This window comes from Triticum urartu, chromosome 2 (genome assembly GCF_003073215.2).
Source record: "Triticum urartu cultivar G1812 chromosome 2, Tu2.1, whole genome shotgun sequence".
Lineage (NCBI taxonomy): Eukaryota > Viridiplantae > Streptophyta > Magnoliopsida > Poales > Poaceae > Triticum > Triticum urartu.
Window position 1 is genome coordinate 592,289,166 of NC_053023.1, and position 19,236 is coordinate 592,308,401.

A 19,236-nucleotide genomic window follows, 5' to 3' on the forward strand; every position below is an offset into this window, starting at 1 on the left:
TTTTTCTTGGATTTTCCGCTATTATTTTTTATCACGATTTCTGATCCGATTTTCGGTTTAGTTTATCTTTTCGCTCGTTTATCGGAATCAGGCGATTCAAGCGCGTAGAGTTTCATCTTGAAGCCCTCTTTCTGTTTAATCAAGTTAAACGAGTTTTTGCTATTGTAAAATTTAACTTTAGTCCAGAATAGTAAATGGAGCTTATTTCTTTCGCAGTTTGAGTTTTGTTGCTTCGTTTGATTTGATTCTTTTTGCAAACCGGAGTTCTTAAGTTGAATTTTCTAGTTAGATCTTATTATTTGAGTTTTACCCGTGCCCTTGCTTTATTGCTTATTGTATGCTTGTTTGTTTGCGATAGAGTACCCAGAGTGCGAAGCGTGCTAATACGAGTGTCTAGGTTTCACGGATCATCAGCAAGGCAAGTAACACTTTGATCATACCTCTTTACTACCCCATTTTATTGCACTAGATCAACCCTCAAACAATTGCATGGTTAGGATCTGAACTAAATTGTGGGTATTGGGAAGTAGATGAGGTAGTACCTATTCACCTGTTTATTATCAAACCTTTGGGAGTTACTTCTATGTTGCTTATATTGCTATGCTATGCTCGTAGACGTGGATTGGGTTTGAGTATTCCATGACAGATGTGAGATTGTTACTTAATGGTTTAACTTAAGGTGGCAACTTTAATACACATTTGGGTGGATTGAGGCACCTGGGGAACCCAGTGTTGTCTGTATTTTTGGAAATCCCAGGGTACCGTATGATTCTCCTATGGACTGCCACCCAGGCTCAAAGGGATCATAAGATTACTCATGCTGGAAACTTCCGTGTGTAGACACATGCCATTATGGGCTCTGGCATAGTTGAGTAAGTTGTGGGAAACCTTTCCATGATGGGCTAGCAGATGTAGGGGATTGTAGGTGTATAGGCCTATCTATTGTAGTTGTGAGTAAATATGTGTACTATATCAACTCAAATTCAATTTTTTAATACACTTGATGTTGATTCCAAATAATAGTGCATTTGATGTACTAACTATATATTCATAATCTAATCCATATTCCGCACGTACACCGTGTTTATCACACAAAGTATAGTGCCCCGCCCCTACACTATGACAAGTATTTAGCCCTGAGCTACAAAAGCCACATATTAGCCAAAATTATAATCAATGTTCTATATATTATGTAGTACTAGCAAGATGCCCATGCGTTCCACGGAACATCAACATGATCAAGGGGAGGCCTTATTTGCAAATATGGAGAGGGGTGTGGGTATCTTTTTTCAAAATTGCCATAGTTTCCTTCCAATCCGTCAGATATAAATCGGACGACCTATATTGCAGGATGGCAGGCACACCGTCATCAACAACTCTGCTTTTTATAAGAGTAGAGATAAAATATATTATATGTAGTATAACATGTTCATAACCACACCATGTGTATCACTGTTATATATATTCACGCATGCGTCGGTTTAAAACACTATGATAAATTCTTCAAAGATCCGAATTCGCTTTTTATAATGAATCATGATCTCTATTCGTCTTTTACACCCACACAATCCTCTTATCTTTGTAGCTAGCGCTAACTTTCTCTTGTGCATGCACACGCCTGCATCCCTCTCACCCTCCCTCAGCATTCTCTAGCTCCATCGCGCAAATTCGTCTTTTCACTTTAGGTCGTTCACCCACGGTGTGTGTTGGCCCCCCAGCTCCTTCTTTACGGCACACATCGATCGATATGCCTCTCTAGTCAGGTGTGCCTACCACAAACACAAGCTTCCCCTATTCTCTTCTCACCTTCCATGCCTCACTCCCACCACTCTTTTCATCGATCTCGTACTTGCACACTCCTTCCCCCTCGTATAGTATGCCTCTCGCACCACCTCCTAGATGCATCCCTCTCTCTCTTTATCCTTCTCCCCGGGCCTTATTTGCTTCTAACACATACATGCATGTATACCGATCGATCTCCCTACATATACCTAGGTCGACTTTAACTATTTCCCCCCCACCCATCAATCGACGTACCTCACAAGTTATGTCTCTCCTTTCTATGACAAAGGACGATTGATCTTCCTATGTAGTTACGTCTTCTTACCACAGCCATATCGTTCCCCCTCATCATTCGTGCATGCCTCCTGAACCGTCTCTCGCATGCACATGCACAGACAAGGCAGCCATCCCCTCTCTTATTGATATTGCAGGCGTGCCCTCCGTTTGTCTAGCAAGCCTCTCCCAGACTCCCACCATTTGTTAGAAGCAACTCCACTACCACCCCCTCCAACACTCTAGCTATGTCTCTCTCCCAACCTTATTCCTCTCCTACACATATGCATGAATGTCGATCGATCTCCCTTAATACATAAGGTAGGCCTCTCTCCTCCTCCACACATATACCAGCCATTGTACCTCTATAATTAATTAGGTATCCCCCCACTACACACCGATAGTCAAGCGTTGTAGGTAGGTATCCATGCCACAGAGACAAACTGCACCTGTCCCCTCTAACGTTCTAGTAGGCCAGCTACTCTATATCTTTGACGTGGGCACACACAAATTCGATGGCACTCTTTATCGATCGCACGCGCGTGCACACACACACCATCCCTCTCTTCGATTCTATAGATACCTCAAGCCGATGATGCCTCCACTCTCTTCTCGTGGATCGCCCCCTCAATATATATGATATATCCAGGACTCTATTTCACACACATTGCATATGTTACATTTTTTATTGACCCTCCCCCCCAAAAAAAAACACTCACGAACCCACACACTATATCTCTCTACGTTTGTATATCTCTCACACAACCCCACGTAGGTGGTGTACGTACACGAAGAGAATAGCTGCACGTACTCACGCTTCGTGCCCAGCCACACCCGCACAGGTACACGGTGGAGCTCATTTCTATATGAAAATGGCAGCCCACATGCTAATTTGAACGGGTGTAGCGGTTCTTTACCTACGGAGGTCGTGTACCACGCATGCACGAAACAAAGTTCGACTTGATGCATTGGCGCATTATTTTTAAATAGAGTTATATCGCTCAATGGCACATACACATAATATAAAATGATTTTTATGGAGAAAAAGGTAGTCCGCTCCACAATATACAATGGAGCCTGCCTGCCTGGGTTTGTCTCTCTTCAGAGTATCTCACACAAGGCGGTGGTGGCCTCTCTCTCTCTCTCTCCCACCGCTGGTCACTGATCCGGCCGCATCCCGTCCGCCGACGGAAAGGAAGGACGTGGATCGTTTCTCTGTTCGACGGGGCCGAGGCAGCACGTCCTGATCTACGGTACCCGTCGTTCTCTCTGACCAAGCTCCGGCGTGGTAGGGCCTACGCCACCTGCTCGCTGCCGCAGTATGGGCAGACGCCGCCCGCCGCCGCTCACCTAGTTACATCTGACGACCCCAGGTATCCCCTCCGGCCTTGCCCCACTGCCTGTCTTCCCACATCGCTGCATGTGGAAAATCTTGCATGTGGTTCTACGATAGTTCTTTGCCCAAAATGTAGCTCGTCTAGCGTACTTTTCATATTGCAATCTCGTCCTCACACCATTTTAGACAAACACGACTGTGTTGTTATCTTCCCTTAGGACAAGGAATATGCTTCTTTTTTGTCGTCGTATGTGTCATCAACTGTTATTGGCCAGTAATTGTTTTCTTTCTACCTCTTTTTTTGCAAACAGGGCTATCCATTTCACCTCATTACTATTGCGACCTTTTGGTGAATTGCACAAATCACTTCTTTCTTAAGAGTGTTTTGTGTAGTTGTACTAAAATGTCACACGGGCAACGTCTCTACATTTCAGTTCGACTGCACAAAGGAGATTGGTTTTGCTCTATCCTCGTCATCCAACTCCGAGCCTAATCTTCTCCAACTATTTGCTTAATCTTCTCCAACTAGTTAGTCTTAAGATAGACTGCAAAGGTGACCGGCTTCTATTTGTGTGTTTATTGTTTCATCAGCAGTCCTCTATTATCGTAATCACACTCAATATCAGAATGTAGTGATTCTGCGAGTTGACAGGACACACCAAAAAGTAGTGCTAGTCCATACTCCCTCCTTTCCGGTTAATATGGCTTAATCTATTTTGCGGGTAAATGAGAGAGCTTTATTCATATATAAGCATTCTTAGGATGATCAGCCAAGAGACTGGTCACTAGGAAGCGAGGTACCCCGAAAAAAAGAAGAAGGAAGCGATGTATTTCATCAAGCCAGCTCTCGGCCACATTCAAAGTGCAGCAAGCACGGTTCGCACAAAGATGCGCCGCAAGGTTTGCTGACCTGTTTACATGCTGAATAACAAAAAAATAGGAAATATTACCGAGCGCTCCTATTTGTAACAGGATATGAGCCAGAATTAAGCGAGAATTTTGGCGAGTGTTCCATGCAATCAACTTCCATTATCACACGCGAGAACCCTCAAAGAGAACCAAATGTGTTGAAGATTGCTTTATCACATTTTTAAAATATAATAAGAGTGCAGACGCTCCTCCATCCGGTTCCTAGTAGTTTAGTACATACCTCTATAGTAGTAGTACTAGTACTAGTAAACTTTGCGCTTGGCTGTTCACCTCTTCGGGAAGTCGAACAATAATAGTACTAGTATAGTGTATGCTTCTGGCAATCTGACACCGAATTAACTGTCGCACGTCCACCTCTTGAGCGAGGGAGAGCTTGCATTAGTCAAAAATTTCTCCTTCTCCTGCGAGCCACCGTGTGCAAGCTTCTCCTCGTTCGGCAAGTTGACGGGACATAGCAAAGTAATGCTAGTCCATACTGCCTCCTTTCCGGTTAATATGGCTTAATTTCAAATGAGATAAATATACTGTCTGTCACTGTATATTTGTAAAAGTACGGTCAGTGGACTTCATAATACACTCATTGTGCTCAATATGTATATTCCGGTGTTTATACGGTCACTAGCTCACCCTGGCTGAGTATGTGTGTGCATGCACGTGTAGGTTGAGCACTTGAGCGTGACCGTGTGTGTTCCGTCGTCTGCTCGGACATGCATGCATTAGGGTGTCACGCCGTTTTTGCGTCCATGTGTATGTGTGACTGTTGCATGCATGCACGAGGTTGTAGTCCCTCACATTCACATGTTCATAAGTCAATGCTTTGTCAACACGTTGCATGCAAGGTTTAATCATTCATTGTTCACGCATGCATCCCGATATTAATACATTGGTAAAGGCAATTTCTTGAGGAAAATGAGCCCATGAATTGAGTACAAAGGGGACTAATAAGCCAGGACAGAGGGAGTACCAGTAGTGAACCGGAAGGAGGGAGTAGGTACTAGTAGTATAGTACTACGTGACAACGTGCAGTAAAATTCCTCTATGTACATCCTGTTTATGTGTCATGCAAGAAAATAGAGATAAGTACAAGTGAGACTCAGGAACGGTCATACACGTAGGGGGAGTACATGTAGGGGCCACTAAGGAGCAGTCAAATCACACACTAAGTTAGTCGAAAGAAGCAACCATCATTTCACTCTTCAATGACATGTACGCAATATAAAATGGTTGATATGGAGAGAAAAAGAAAACCGCTATATATACACTCGCAGGAGCCTAAGCTACAAGCCTGCCTGCTTGGGTTGCTCTCTTCACAAGCATAGAACAACGGTGGCCACACCACTGGTCACATATCCGGCCTGATCCCGCCGCTGGGGGAAGGGAACAATGTTCTGCGTAGATGCGGTCGACATCGGGGAGGGAGAAAACCCACAGTCGGTGCGCCCCAATCAGGGGTCTCCGCGGTATGGGATGACGCCGCGTCCCAACCACCCTTCTAGCTACATCCCGACGTCCCAGGTAGTAGTACATCTTACTTTTGGAGTCGGCTTGCTCCACTGCCGCAGCTCCCCATGTAGCTCCATCTCCATGTTGATCTTTCTCTACTTCTACCAACTTCTATTTGTGTTGAGTTCATGTCTCATGAACTAGTGCCAGTACTATTATTCTAATCACACTTCTTCAATATCTTTGCCATCAGGGATGCTCAGCTCGATTTTAGTGGAACTACACAAAAGCATCATACGATCCGAGGGTGTGAGCCGTCTTTCCTTCGACAGGTTCTACCTAGCCAGGAAATTAAATCCTGTTTAGGGTTTAGGGTTTAAGTCGTAGTGACCCCATCAGTAGTTTTTCTTTTGTACACGCTCTCACAACTTTTGTCTTTAGTTGTGAAGTGAAAATTGGTTATGATCTGTGAATCATTGAGATGCATCAGCATGTGTGTTAGTTTTCCTTTGTATTTGATGGAATGTTGTAACGGGGCAACCTTGGAGTAGGAATGAAAATGGAGTGGAAAGTTTCCTTTTTTCAGAGAAAGAATGGAAACGGAGAGAAACCAAAGTTTCATTTCGTTGGATCGCGCTATCAAGCAAAACCAACGTTTAAATCACGTCTGTCGCGTTCGTGTCTCACCCTCCTGCACGGCTCCACCCCACACGGTCGCTCGACATGCCACTCACCGCAAATTGAGTATACGATAACTTTCCTGCCTGCTTGTCGATGGATCGCGCCATGGAGTACTAGCACTACTAGAAGAGATTGACGAGTTGGGGGAGGACGGCTAGCTGTAGCATGGATTCCCAAGAATTTTTACATGCATGTTGTGGCCGGCTATTGTGACCTTTGAACACAGAGCAGTCGCGTGCACCGAGAAGCGGCGCGGGCGAAGCTCTCTCGGTCGACGCACCGTTTCAATGCCGGCGCCAGTGAGAGGTCACCTCCGCTCTGGCCGGGTATGAATGCGGCACTGACCGTTTCAGGCGGGAAGCATGCACGGGTGATGAAGAGGGTTTGGGTTGGTCAGGAGCGGGCGTGGCAGCGGTCCGGACGCCCGCAAACAAGAGATGATGTACGTTAATATTGTTGCGTATATAATTAACAACGTAAATAATGTGCCAGTTGGACAAATATGATTGGTGATGGAGATGGAATTTTATGTAAACACGGATATGCATGTCTATGTCTATGTGTGTGTGCATGACGACTCTCGCGACCTGGAAGCGGGGGCGTGTTTTTGATCGAGTTTTCTTTCTTGGTTAGTTTCGTTTCTTTTTTCTGGGAACACGCGTATTCTATTTAAAACCACTGCTATGGAGAGATTTTTTACTCCATTGTATATATAGCCTCTTGTTTGATACGGTTTCTCGCGTCTCGCTGTCTCACCTTCTCCATATCAAAACAAGACGACAATGTCCACTCTATCTCTCTCCTCACCGGTGGTCACAGATCCGGCTTTGTCAAAATGTTGCATGCAGGGTTTAATCATTCATTGTTCACGCATGCATCCCGATATTATTACGTTGGTAAAGGCAATTTCTTGAGGAAAATGATCCCATGAATTGAGTACAAAGGGGACCAATAAGCCAGGACGGAGGGAGTACCAGTAGTGAACCGGAAGGAGGGAGTAGGTACTAGTAGTTCAGTACTACGTGACAATGTGCAGTAAAATTCCTCTATGTACATCCTGTTTACGTGTCATGCAAGAAAATAGAGATAAGTACAAGTGAGACTCAGGAACGATCATACACGTAGGGGGAGTACGTGTAGGGGCCACTAAGGAGCAGTCAAATCACTCACTAAGTTAGTCAAAAGAAGCAACCATCATTTCACTCTTCAATGACATGTACGCAATATAAAATGGTTGATATGGAGAGAAAAAGAAAACCACTATATATACACTCGCAGGAGCCTAAGCTACAAGCCTGCTTTCTTGGGTTGCTCTCTTCACAAGCATAGAACAACGGTGGCCACACCGCTGGTCACATATCCGGCCTGATCCCGCCGCTGGGGGAATGGAACAATGTTCTGCATAGATGCGGTCGACATCGGGGAGGGAGAAAACCCACAGTCGGTGCATCCCACTCAGGGGTCTCCGCGGTATGGGCCGATGTTGCGTCCCAACCGCCCTTCTAGCAACAGCCCGACGTCCCAGGTAGTAGTACATCTTCCTTTTGGAGTCGGCTTGCTCCACTGCCGCAGCTCCCCATGTAGCTCCATCTCCATGTCGATCTTTCTCTACTTCTACCGACTTCTATTTGTGATGAGTTTATGTCTCATGAACTAGTGCCAGTACTATTATTCTAATCACACTTCTTCAATATCTTTGCCATCAGGGATGCTCAGCTCGATTTTAGTGGAACTGCATAAAAGCATCATACGATCCGAGGGTGCGAGCCGTCTTTCCTTCGACAGGTTCTACCTAGCTAGGAAATTATATCCTGTTTAGGGTTTAGGGTTTAAGTCGTAGTGACCCCATCAGTTGTTTTTCTTTTGTACACGCTCTCACAACTTTTGTATTTAGTTGTGAAGTGAAAATTGGTTATGATCTGTGAATCATTGAGATGCATCAGCATGCGTGTTAGTTTTCCTTTGTATTTGATGGAATGTTGTAATGGGGCAACCTTGCAGTAGGAATGAAAATGGAGTGGAAAGTTTCCTTTTTTCAGAGAAAGAATGGAAACGGAGAGAAACCAAAGTTTCATTTCGTTGGATCGCGCTATCGAGCACAACCAACGTTTAAATCACGTCTGTCGCATTCGTGCCTCACCCTCCTGCACGGCTCCACCCCACACGGTCGCTCGACGTGCCACTCACCGCAAACAGAGTATACGATAAATTTCCTGCCTGCTTGTCGATGGATCGCGCCATGGAGTACTAGCACTACTAGAAGAGATTGACGAGTCAGTGGAGGACGGCTAGATGTAGCATGGATTCCCAAAAAGTTTTTACATGCATGTTGTGGCCGGCTATTGTGACCTTTGAAGGCAGAGCAGTCGCGTGCACCGGGAAGCGGCGCGGGCGAGGCTCTCTCGGTCGGCGCACCGCTTCAATGCCGGCGCCAGTGAGAGGTCGCATCCGCTCTGGCCGGGCATGAATGCGGCACTGACCGTTTCAGGCGGGAAGCACGCGCGGGTGATGAAGAGGGTTCGGGTTGGTCAGGAGCGGGCATGGCAGCGGTCCGGACGCCCGCAAACAAGAGATGATGTACGTTAATATTGTTGTGTATATAATTAACAACGTAAATAATGTGCCAGTTGGACAAATATGATTGGAGAGGGAGATGGAATTTTACGTAAACACGGATATGCATGTCTATGTCTATATGTGTGTGCACGACGACTCTCGCGACCTGGAAGCGGGGGCATGTTTTTGATCGAGTTTTCTTTCTTGGTTAGTTTTCGTTTCTTTTTTCCGGGAACACGCGTATTCTATTTAAAACTACTGCTATGGAGAGATTTTTTTACTCCATTGTATATATAGCCTCTTGTTTGATATGGTTTCTCGCGTCTCGCTGTCTCACCTTCTCCATATCAAAACAAGACGAAAGTGTCCACTCTATCTCTCTCCTCACCGGTGGTCACAGATCTGGCCGAATCCCGTCCGTTGCGGGAGGTAAGGAGGTGCAGCGTTGATCCCGCCCTTGTTCGCTGCCGCCGTGTGGGCAGATCCCGCCCGCACACCTAAGCGACATCTCGCCCACTTGAGGTATAACTTCTTGTACTGGTCCAGCTCCCCAGGTCGCTGCATGCGGGTTTTCTTCTATGCAACTACTCCCCAGCTCCCCATGTATAGTAGCTAGGGTTCGTCGGCTGGTCTAACATCACCTACTATTATAGAGGAAATGCCACTTGAAAAGTTATCCTAATTTATGCCTCGGTGGAGGTATACATGTTGTTTCGACAAAAAGTACATGGTGGTTGTGTGGTCATTGTCCATATGCTCCTATTGCTGTTGCTAATCTAATACTATCACTGGTTAAATGAAGAAATGCTTTTTTCTCGGGTATCCTGGTTTAGTTCCCATCAAGATAATCATGATGCTTCTGTTTGTTGGTGTACTTTTCATTAATTCTTATTGACAATTCAGATGTCGTTGTTAATCTTATACCACTGCCAAAACAAAGTAACAACGCTATATCCCTTTTTTATATTTTTGCAAACAGCGATGCGTATCTCCATACCCGGGCATGTCTTCCTCAATTTTAGTGGAACTGCACAAAATTGGATGGCCATTGTTGTTCCGCCTCACTGTCCTCTGCCACGTAGTTCTTCCTTCCTCGAGCTTGATTAATGAGAAGAAACAGACCACAGTGAGGATTTGTCAAACTTCATAGGTGCCTCACCCAAACTTGATGCCAAATGGATGATGCATCACCACGATGACCTATCGATGCTCATGGTTGCGCCTCATGGTTGCGTCGGCTGGTGAAGCTGATCGATTTTCGATGAAAAACAAGTTGTCTTCCATCAGTGATCTTTGCTTGGTTGCTTGGAGACGCAGTCGTCTTTCACGTTGGTGCAATTTTATCACACAATTGGCTATGAACCAAATGTTTCCTCAAAGAAGGATCGACGTTGGTACTAAGAGCATAAGTTTTGTATTTATTTCTAAGCCTTCTCACAACTTTGTCTTCAGCTCCCTTGTAATTTTATTTGTCTAGCTATTAGCTTTGATTAAAAAATGGTGTGGACTAAAAACCCGGATGGACGTAGTAGCCCTCCATTATTATTTACTCTGCATATTAGATTTGACTGAAGTCAAACTTTGTAAAGTTTGACCAAGTTTAGGCCGAACACAACAAACCATAATTATTGAGAGAGGGCAAACTGTACATACTCTCAAACCTTTTCGATAATTGAAATTAAAATTATTTGTACGCACTCTCACATGTTTCCGATAATTTGGCGCATGTGTGGTTGTTCACTTAAGGGAGGGTAGTGTACCACACGTGAAGGACAGGAAGTGCGACCAGGACGCGGGCTCGTTAGTTCATTGGAAGTAGTAGTTTTCTTCACTGGTAAGTTAAATAAAGAGTTTCATTTCGTACATACACAATTTAAAACGATTGTTACTGAGAGAATAAGAAAACCACTCCGCTATATATTAGTAGTATAGACGAGTACTATATGGACACATCTTTATTGACTTAGTGCACCTGCCTTCTTGTGTATGATATGTGGGCCCAAAATGTGGCTGGCCCACCTATCATACAGCCAAAGGGAGGTGAAGTTAAGGCACCGGAGCTTAGTCTGTAATACAGTATATATGTAGTACACAATATAAGCTGGAGCCTCAGCGCTTGTTCGCTAGGGTTTGCACTCTCCACACTTTCGCCGCATTATATATATATATATATATATATATATATATATATACGCTGGAGGCTCAGCGTTCCTTTGCTAGGGTTTGCTGTATTCACAGTCTCTCACCCTCTTCACCAAATCTAAACAAGACTGCGTTGTGGCCTCTATCTCTCTCTCCCCCCTCACAGCTGGTGAAGGAGGCGTCCGGATCCCGTCGCACTGGGAAGGGGAGGAGGTGCAACGTTCACTCTATCGTCTTCAGCGAGGGAGGCAATCCACTGCCAGCTGCCCTATTCTCTTCACCCAACGCCCATGTAGGAGGGCCACAAAACCTTCTTCCTTGCTGCCGTACGTAGTATGGGCAGACTAGGCCTCCCGCCGCACGCCTTGGCACATCCCGACGACCCTAAGGTATAACTTTCTATGAAACTGTCATTGCTCTAGCTGCATGCGGATCTTTTTCGATTCTGTAGTCGAATCTAGGTCTTGGTTTAAAGAGGAAAGAAGGGTGCGGTGGGGTGGAGCATGAATCTAGGACATGGTTCAATGAGGAAAGGAGGGAGGGAAAGTAGTATAGACTGGCTATCTACCCACTTTGTTGGTCGAAAAGGGAAAAAGGGGGTAACCTAGTACACACATCTGTAAGGAACCGATCTCTTTGTTGAAAAGGGAAAGAAACAGGGGGGGGGGCGGGTAGTTTGTGCAGGACTAGATTTGCTGCCCTCACATAGGAAAAAGGTTCAAAGAGAACAAATATGGGACCAACGCAGATATGCTGCTTGGCTACATACTCTGCATCACCCATTTATACGTGTGGACGCACATGGTGCTGGCATGTCCCATGTCCCATGTCCCATACAACTATTTTGTTGTTGTTAATCTAAGAATGCTACTGTAAAATTAAAGCAATGCCACTGTTAAAAGTAAATTACATTCTTAACGAATGTTGTTTTAAGAGAATGTCTCTGTTAATATGAATCAATGCAACCATTTTAGAAATGGTACTGTCGTTTTCCATCAAGATAAGTTAGATGCTTCTTTTTGTCGCCGTTTGTTTCATCCTCCTTTATTGGCCAGTAATTGTTTCCTTTTTTTGCCTCTGTTAAAACAGGATATCTATTCAACTTGTTGCTATAGCAAACTTAAACGTCGCACCGGCGACTTTGCTTGATTTCAGTGCAACTTCACAAAATGAGATGGGATTTCCTATTCGTGTTGGCAGATTCATACGTGATCTTGTGTGCGTCATGACATGTTAGTACTTGCCTTCATCCACATGATCGTACAGTGTGTTTTGAGATGCTGTGCTACTTGTATTGGTACTGTTTTAAATAAATGTTGAATTGAAGCTATTGTATTGCTCTCTTTTCCCATTAAGTAGTGAACAAAAATGGTACCAACCGAGACATGATGCTTGTTGCTTTGTTACAACAAACTCTGCATCACTCCCTTTATAAGTAGATGGAAGCACATGGTGTTGTTGCACCCACTCTCCCCTAGAACTGTTTATGTTTTTTCCTAATCTAATGCCACTCATAAAGTTAAGCAATGCCACTTTGAGAATTAACTACTGAACTGTTTTAAGAGAATTTCTCTGTTAATATGAATCAATGCAACCGTTTTACAAATGCGACTATCCTATACTTTGTTTTCCATCAAGATAAGGTAGTTGCTTCTTTTTGTGGCCGCATGTTTCATCCTCCTTTACTGGCCAGTAATTGTTTCCTTTTTTGCCTCTGTTAAAATAGGGATATCTATTCAACTTGTTGCTATAGCGAACTTAAATGTCACACCGGCGACTTTGCTTGATTTCAGTGCAACTGCACAAAAGAGATTGGATTTCCTATTCGTGTTGGCAGATTCGTATTTTATCTTGTCGTCTCATGAAAGGTCAGTACAGGCCTTCATCCACATGATTGTGCAGTGTGCTTTGAGATGCTGTGCTACTTGTATTGGTACTATTTTAAATAAATGTTGAATTGAAGCTACTGTATTGCTATCTTTTCCCATTAAGTAGTGAACAAAAATGGGACCAACCCAGACATGATGCTTGTTGCTTTGTTGCAACAAACTCTGCATCACCCCCTTTATAAGTAGATGGAAGCATATGTTGCTATTGCACCCACTCTCCCCTAGAACTGTTTATGCTTTTTGTTAATCTAATGCCGCTGGTAAAATTAAGCAATGCCACTCTCAGAAATAACTACTGAATCTTAGTTCAAAACTGCAACACTTGTTAGGGATTGGCAGGATTACCATTTTTGTGGTCGCATGTTTCATCCTCCTTTATTGGCCAGTAAATGCTTCCTTTGTCTCTGTTAAAACAGGGATATCTATTCAATTTGTTGCTATTGCGACATTTTGCTTCGCTTAATTTTGGTGGAACTGCACAAAATGAGACCGGATTTCCATCTATGTGTTGAGATCTCTCTCAGGTCTATCTCACGAGTTGTTTCAAATCTTGGTCTTGAAAGGTCAGTATCGACTTTCCTCAGAATTAACTATTGAATCTTTGTTCAAAACTGCAACACTTGTTAGGGATCGGCGGGAGTACCATTTCTGTTGGGGATCGGCCGGAGTACATGTTTAAGAAATGTATTGTTCAGATAATGTCTCTGTTATTATATATCAGTTACATTGTTTTACAAATGGTACTATCCTGATTTGTAGTTCTTTCTACATGTTTAACCAAGGTATTGTTAAGATAATGTCTGTATTACAATGAATCAGTCGCATTGTTTTAGGAATGGTACTTTTCCGCTTTGTCGTTCTTTATACATGTTGAAACAAGGCATTGTTAAGATAATGTCTTAGTTAATATGAATGACTCACACTGATTGAGAATTGCTACTCTCTTGCTTTGTTTCCCATTAAGATAAGGTAGATCATTAGATGTTTTTCTTCTGGGAGTACAAGTCATCAACCGTTATTTCTCAGTAATTGTTTCCCTTATACCTATTGTTGCTTACAGGGATATCAAAATGAAAGCTCGGTTTTATTCTGACTTTGATTTTAGTTGAACTGCACAAAAGGAGCCAATGTGTCTGAGGCAAACTGCTGCATTAGCGGGTCCAGTTGGTCTTACCACTTTGCAGAAAGAAGCAGCCACTGTTTGCGCTACAGTACACAAGGAATGATCGAGAAGCTTTACAGAGTATTAGTAGACACTGGTGACATGACTAGTCTGCAGAGAGCATAAGAAACTCTACAACACGTCGAGGTGCACTTGGGCAAAAAGTGCCCGAACAAGTACAAGAAGCCAGGACATGACTCCAAATCTGTCAATTTCATTCTAAGAAACAACGATGGGGCATCTGGGTATGGTAATCTGTTTACCGTACTTTCATTTTGTTAGTCCACCGATTTGTGGTTGACACTGGGGCTAATATTCATGTGTGTGCTGATGTGTCTTTGTTTTCTTGCAGAATATAAATACGAAATCCACAGGGATGCTCAGCTTGATTTTAGTGGAACTGCACAAAATGTTCGGATGGTTTATGTCCTCCATAATACTTCATCATGCATAATACATCGAATGGTTCTCTAATCATTCGTCGTCACCTTGAGCCACCGGACTATACGGTTGAATGGAGCTGCCAGCATCGGCCATTAAGAAGGGTAAGAAGAAAGACAAAAAGAGAGATGGCTGATTTACTTGTGGTTCGAAGGAACACTGGGCAAACAAGTGCCCAAAAAAGTACCAAGAAGCCAGGACAGGACTCCAAGTCTATCAATGTCACTCTAAGCAACACTGATGGGGCATCTAGGGTATGGTAATCTGTTTACCGTACTTTCAGTTTGTTAGTCCACTGATTGGTGGGTTGACACTGGGGCCAATATTCGTGTGTGTGCTGATGTGTCTTTGTTTTCTGGTAGCATATAAATACGAAATCCACAGGGATGCTCAGCTTTATTTTAGTGGAACTGCACAAAATGTTCAGATGGTTCGTGTCCTCCATAATACTTCATCATGCACAATACATCGAATGGTTCTCTAATCATTCGTCGTCACCTTGAGCCACTGGATTATTAGATGACAAACTGATGACAAACCCTGCCCGTTCCACAATCATAGGAATTAGATATTTTGAACGAGAAAAGCTTGTCAAAGTTTAATCATTGATGTTAGCAAGAAGACATTAGTTTAATATATTGGAATTGTAAAACCTTGACAATTTTTGCTCATTGATGTTAGCCAGAAGACATGCATTTGATGTTTTTGAGTGGGACGCCCTTTGCTATGAGCAACGTCGATCATTTTTTCCTATTCCCGTCTTCAGTTCAGAAGTAAATATTTACTCTTGAGATGCATAGTCACATGAATGTTGACTTATGTAAGGTATTTTAAGAGTTTGTTCTGAATGTTTTCTATGTAATGCCAGGCCTTGTGAGTTTGATTGCAAAGTTGAGCTTGGAATGCTGTGGCATGCGACATCACGAGCTGTTCACCATGCATCCTGAGAATAGTTCTTCATATTGTTTTGCATGTTGATCTAATGCCCGTGATTTGCATGTTAAGAAGACCATCCTCTTCTGTTGTTTCTGTGCTTAAGAAGTTCATTGTCTTATGTTTCATTCATAGCCTATATGACAACTCGGGTAGGTTAGAGGTGAAACCATATGATCTTCTGACCAACTCATCATCTTAGGCCGTGATTGGATCATCGTTTTCCAACCAAAACCAATTGTAAAACTGACGCTTGTAAATAAAAGCAGATGGACTCGGGCGAAGCGCTTGGTTGGTCGATTTCGACTAGTAAAATATACACTGGTCTCTCAAATTACACGCGTAACCCGCTGGTTTTACTTAAAGACCTCGGGCCCTCGGTTTCATTACGCCTGTATTTTACACGTTGTTTCCGATGATGAGTAAATTACACTTGTATCTTTTACAGGTGTGAAATAAACCAGAGCTCCCAAGCGCGGCCTTACCATTTCATGTTGTCTCAGTCTCTCGAAGGTGCTCATAGGTGTCCAATGATCCTGGCTTCCTGAATGAGCAGTGGACGCTATATCAGACCAACCGTAGGGCCCGCAAGGCCCTCTCCATCATCCTTCGAGTTGTTGTGCTCGCCGTGGCGCCGAGCATTGTCAACATGGTCAACGAACATGAGGATTCAGGAGATGACTTTACTTTGACTGGATGACAGTAGGGACCCACTAGGGCCATAGCCGTACGTACGCAAGTGCCTCCTTATTATGTACAACTATATTTTTTTGCTTCCTCCTGGTTTCCTGACATCACGGTCCCACACCATTGTCAACCTATGTAGTCAATAAACGAGAGAATTGCACAAGGAGCGGCCGACAGCTGGGACCAAGCAGCTTGAGCAGTATTTGTGTTTTTCAGGTGTGAGCATTGCAGAGTTTTTCTTGAGCGATGTTTTCATTGTTGTTCAGAGGGGAGCATGGTATTAACCGGGCGGGCTGTGGCGCGTCTAGCCCAGGCCAGATATCTAGCCTAGATATTAATTTATTTCAAGCTGAAAATGGCTAGCCCAGCTATACTTTTTTAGGAATACATAGGCAAGGTCAACTTTTTATTTTCCGCCCCGCCGGGCTGCAAATCTTTCCTAGGAGGGATGCATTAGGCTTAATAGGAAAATGGGCTTTAATAAATATTAAATGGGATGTAATTATAAAAACTAGACATTAACTATAAAAAATGCACCAAACACGTAATTATTTTATAAAATATTATTTTTGAATTTTGAAAATTTTAATTTCATTAATTGTTGCACGCGCAATGTTTTGTTGGATTTTTACGTAATACAAGTTTATATTGAAATTTTATTTAATCTGACTAGAAATTTCGGGATAAACATATTTCGGATCCCATCAAAATGTGGGAATTTTTTCTAATTCTATTTTGAACGGTTGGTTGAAATTATTAATCGTTTTCCTTGCTAGAAAATGGGTTGTACTTTTAACAAACTCTAAATGGGCTGTAGTAAATTCCGTTAGAATTAAAAAAACGGGATGTACATTCTTAAAAATCGCAAATGGGCTATAAGTTCTCCACCACACACTTGTGGGCCTACTAAGTTGACGCGTCCCCTAAAAAAAGTAAGTTGACATGTATGCAAGACTTTGTGAACTTATAGTCAACACACGGTTCTAGCAGCAGTGGCTTTTGGATGTCCATCCAACGGATGTTGTGCTTCTTCTTGATTCTCAGATATTCTAGTTTCAGCCGCCCAAAAAATGATTCCTCCCCCTGACATCTGGGGTGCATCGTTTTGGAGGCTGGCCTGTGGGCCTAATAAGTTGACCCGTACCAAGCGTTTTGTCAACTTAGTCATTATAAACGATTCTAGCTGCAGTGATCGTACGATATCCATCCAACGGTCATCGTGCTTCTTCAACCTCTGGTCTTCTTGCTCCAGCCGCCCAAAGCAGCACCGGTCGTGCCGCCTGCTCCTGCCTTTCGTGGCCGGTTGTGCTGCCGCAGAGGCCTCACCGCCCCCTACTACAACCATCGCTGGCCAGGCCATCCCCTACTCACCCACACCCCTTGTTATTCTGCGGTGACGACAGCCTCACATCGCAGCCGAACCAGTGAACCCTCATACTCCTCTCTGTGTGGGCATCCACTGCCGCGTCTTCCCCGGCTCCGTGTCGTCCCCTTCCTAGGCCTCGCCGTCGTCCACCCCCTGGTGCTCTCAGCGCGGCGTGGTCAACGAACGACATCCATCGGATGTGGACTGTACGTGGAGTAGCTGACAGCTGGGTCCACGGCCGCACACAAGGAAATGCCTCCTTATTACGCGCAAAATAATGATTCCTCCACCTAACATCTAGGACCCACTGGAAGGGCCTCTGTATTTCACGAAAAAATGTTCCCCCCACTGACAGATCAGACCCACCAGCTATATCTTCGCACGCAAGGAAGTGCCTCCTATATATGCACAGAAAAATGAATACTCCCCCTGCTAGCTGGGACCCGGCATAGTGGGAGGCTGACTTGTGGGCCTACTAAGTTGACGGGGACGGAGGACTATATCAACTTAGTCAATATGAACGATTCTAGCTCTAGTGACCGTACGATGTCCATCCAATGGCCGTAGTGCTTCTTCAACCTCTGGTCTTCTTGCTCCAGCCGCCCAAACAAGCGTCGGGCGTGCCGCCTGCTCGTGCCTCCCGGGTCCGGCTGTGCTGCCACCGCTGGCCATGCCATCCCTCTATACTCACCCACACCTCATGTTATTCTCCGGCGATGGCGGCCTCACACCGCAGCCGAAGCAGTCAACCCACGTACTCCCCTCCGCGTGGGCATCCACTACCGTGTCTTCCCCGGCTCCACGTCGTCCCCTTCCTAGGCCTCACCGTCGTCCACCACCTTGGTGCTCTCGACGTGGGTGGTCAATGTGGTCAATGACCGACTTCCATCGGAAGAGTACTGTACGTGGAGAGGCTGACACTAGGTCCGCGACTGCGGCAAGGAAGTGCCTGCTTATTACACGGAAAATAATGATTCCTCCACCTGACAGCAGGGATCCACCGGACGGGCCACCGCATTTCGTGAAAAAAACGTTTCCCCCTGACTGCTGGGCCCCACCAGCTACATCTTCGCACGCAAGGAAGTGCGTCCATATTACGGGCAAAAATACGATTCGCCCCCTGACTGCTGGGACCCACCAGCTACATCTTCGCACGCAAGGAAGTGCCTGACAGTCGGGACCCACCTGGTCGAAGCGTACGTAGTGTTGTCATTCTGGTTGTGAACGTGTACGTACATACTGGTTGATGTAGAGGCGCCCACATGTCATAGTAGAGGCGGACGTAGCATGTACGCCTACGTACAGCGGCCAGGGTGCAAGAAAGAAAATACGGCCTCGTACGTAGATACGGGCGGGGTCTCGAACGCCTACTCACGCATACGTACAGCCAGGGCTCGTGTACATGGCTAGGTTGGAACGGAGAAGCTACGCTGTCGTCGTGATCATGGGGAGGCAACAAGCTGGGTCGAAATGGAATGCGTCGTCGTGTTCATCGGGAGCCAACCGGCTTGCACAGAATAGTCGATGGAAACGAGGCCTGGCGTACCATAGAACAGAGGAAACGGCCTTGTGTTCGACCGGCCATTGTCGAAACAGGATCCTGTTCATCGGGAGT